The sequence below is a fragment of the Pomacea canaliculata genome, linkage group LG1 (genome assembly GCF_003073045.1).
Source record: "Pomacea canaliculata isolate SZHN2017 linkage group LG1, ASM307304v1, whole genome shotgun sequence".
Lineage (NCBI taxonomy): Eukaryota > Metazoa > Mollusca > Gastropoda > Architaenioglossa > Ampullariidae > Pomacea > Pomacea canaliculata.
In genome coordinates this window covers 6166869-6170437 of record NC_037590.1, presented here as the reverse complement: position 1 = coordinate 6170437, position 3569 = coordinate 6166869, and positions in this window count along the sequence as shown.

Here is a 3569-nt window from a genome sequence, read left to right as displayed (position 1 = left end):
GAGCCACGAATGCCTAAAATAACGACGAGACGCAGCTGTAACGCTTCATTTTATTGGTCGCCATACCGAGGTGGTGGTGGGAGTAGTGGAAGGAGGGGGAAGCACCTGCTGAATACTCTCGTTCTTCAGCCAACAGCTGCAGCAACAGCGGCAACCGTGCCTTCGCTGGCACAGAGCCCGAGCGTGGGTAGGAAAACAATGTCGGCCAGAACTGTGTAATAATAACCATTCCAGTCATGCACAATACCATCAAAAACATTTTTGTGTTAATTGCACGACCATATGACACTCCTGTGAGTGACGCACCTCTACGTGACAAAACGCTTTTTGTCAGGCACGTGCAATATATACGTATATCAAGGCTAAGCATATATCCAATGCATCCAAAATGGTATATACTCGCTCTACTCAAGGCAGATCATATTTCTGACAACACGGACGGTGCGTAAATATGTTAGTGAGTGACTGAAAGGCAACCGATCATCATGTCACCGAATCCCCTCGAGAACGTCACTCAGTACAATCCGATCGAGCGTGCAGCTGAAACAAGACTCGCAAACGAAAGATGAGCGACGAGCACAGAACAAACACATACCTTCATTCACAAGGATTTATATGATAGGCCCAGGCGGCCAGGCCACAGAGTGCAGGTTACCCATCGCGAGCTTTTTACTAAGACGTACGATCCGACGTACAGTGTTTAGAATCTCATGCTTGTAGAAACTATTTATACCACGCACGCGCGCGCTTCCCCTTCCCTTTTTTTCTTTAACAGGCAATTGGGGACAACAGTATATTCTTCATTGGTTTTTTTTACCAGCTTTAGCACCAACACTCATGCATCACTAGACTTGTTTGTCTTTCTTCCACGCCCATCCATAAATAATGTATTTCCACGAACACCGCTATAATGTTCACAACAGCAAGTGCGCGTAAGCAGCGATACCAGATTGTGTACTGTTTATACATGGAAGTATATCCGTCTACATACCTGCTTGAAGATAAACTTCGTGGAATGTTAGATGTTTATTTCCTGTGTAATAGGACATTAGAGTTTGTGCCTCTCAATCATTTGATATTGACTTTTGCTCCTCTAAACAGCATAGAAAGCACACATCGGCTTTTTCTGGATATATCATTTTTTTTTTCATAAGCAGTACAGAACTCTTACAATATTTCCACGTAACTTTAAACAATTCAAAAATATTTGTTATGAGGCTGAGGTGTGTTTAGTCCAGTCTAGTATATCCCATGATGTCATAGAATTAAGAGAAGGAAAAAAAAAAAAAACAAACAAAGAAAAGAAAAACCACGCAGCGCAGAATTCCACAACTCACTACGTGAAAATGCACCAGGCACCCCCACCCCCTATACTCTCATGCACCTGCCGACAATTTCACACACACACACAGAGGTAACATTAACACCATCCACTGCTCAGATTTATTGGGTCGTGGCTGATGGGAGATGCTGTTGATGAAGCGTTTAGTCCTGTTTCTCAAGGCTTGCAGTCTTCGTCTTGAAAACTTAGGGGAGTGGGGAGTAATGAAAACACTTCAAAAATGTTTGAGGATGTGTATAAATCTCAATAGATTGCAGTGAGGTGGCTATAATCTACTCAGGTTACCCCATCCTTAAGTTGCTCATCGTCTGAGCATCGCCTACTTATCTGTAGTTTTCCAAACATATATCCGTTTGCCTGGGTCATCTTGTGGCTGTAACTTTTCACTACACTGACTTTCATTTAGCTTCACACGCCATCTCTCTCTCTTAGTAAATGTGTTCTACATCAGGCTAACATTAATTACGTTCACGAACTTGTACACGTCTGTGATTAGGTTATGAGTACAGTATATGGTTTAACTGTCTGAGATTCACTTATTTCCGGTCACATCTCGCCTGTCTCCAAAAATGCAAATGTAGCTGAATTTTTAAAAAGTTTTTTTTTTTTTAGTCCTTTTCGGCATGCCTGCCCTCTGTGTATATGAGACTAGTTACAAACTAAGAATAGACAGTAGAATAGACAGAAAGAATATATAAAAACTCGATTGACAGCTGTTTAGCCTTTAGGGATAGGTGACATGCCCAGTATTTTGGACACGGCAAGGTTGGTGATATTACTGAATCGGTTTGAGCATCGTTTCGGACCACCAAACACATTTTGTGCAACTTGGACAATATTGATCCCAATGTAATAATCGTCTGACAGTTTCTAATCTGATGTTTACCCCACACAGCAGAATAAATAGACGACGAACAATACTCACTTTTAATTACTTCTTTTATATATATCTGAAGACTGTAGTGGGTTTTCAGTGATGTTAAATTGACAAAAGCGGACACATACATGCAGCTATCCCTATACTGTCTTCGACTTCAAAGAACAAAATCACAGCCTTAGAACTTGCTCAGGGAAGCAACAACACAACTTTTCTCAGCAATATGTCGAATGGATGCGGGTAGGGGCATATACTACCCAAAAGGAATTGTGGGCTACGTAGGAAAGAGAGGCGTTATGCTAGGGACATATGAGCATGAGCTCTAATTTGTCAACGGAGGGTTCATCGACCTGTATCGCCTTAGCAATATGGTGGGCGGGACTATGGAAAGGATTATGATGACTTTTATATTGCGTAGGTCACGTGATCTTTCCTATCCACTCGTGGTGCTTTATTATTCAGTTTTTTGGTTGTTGCGAATAATACAAAGTTATCTGCTTCTATTGAAGATTGCACAGAAGATGCTAAAGTGTATTGGAAGGAGAAAGTGATAAAATGCTATGTTACCTCCGAAGGATTTATTTTGGAGGAATGTGCTACGAGACCATTCTTTTTATTTTGGATGTTATGTAGCATGCTATAGAATGTTTTTCGAGTTTCATTTCATGTGATTTGTGTAGTATTTAGAGGGTATTGCAGAAAAGTTAATGAGTCATCGAAATCAGGTGCTTGGGCAGATTCGAGCGTACGATTCCACTGAACAGAGAGAGTAGAGCTAAACAGACTGAACAGAGGGAAGTGGGACGAGGAGTTGTGTGTCGTTAATCAGAAGCGGTCTTTGTGGGGTGGCGACTATATAGGCCATAGGGCAACCGCCCCAGGATAGGAGATTCTTTTGTCACCGTCAGTTCATCATCATCGGGGCCATATGTGACATTGTACTAATAAGGCCGCCTTGACTGAGGTGGATGATAGGGATATTTTATGGTTTTTTTGTGTGCATCGGTTAAATCATATAGGCCGATGCCTTGAAAAGTCGTTTGACTAAATTCGAAGCTCCGCCCATGAGTTTTTGTGCGGTACGTTGGTTGAATGGAACCTCCTCTCCCAATTGTTTCAGAGTACGTGTTTCCCTATTTCGCAACACTGGCTATAGGCGCATGCATAAGCTTGACCGAAGTGAAGCGATCGATCATGACAATAACATCACAGCTGGAAGACAGCGGGAGGCGGGTATACACAGGCGAAGACAATGTTCTCTAGCTGGTCACCTTGCAAATGTTAAATTAAGAAACTATAAAATAGTTAATTTGTTTTTGGAGATATCTTAGTACATGTACATGTAACACA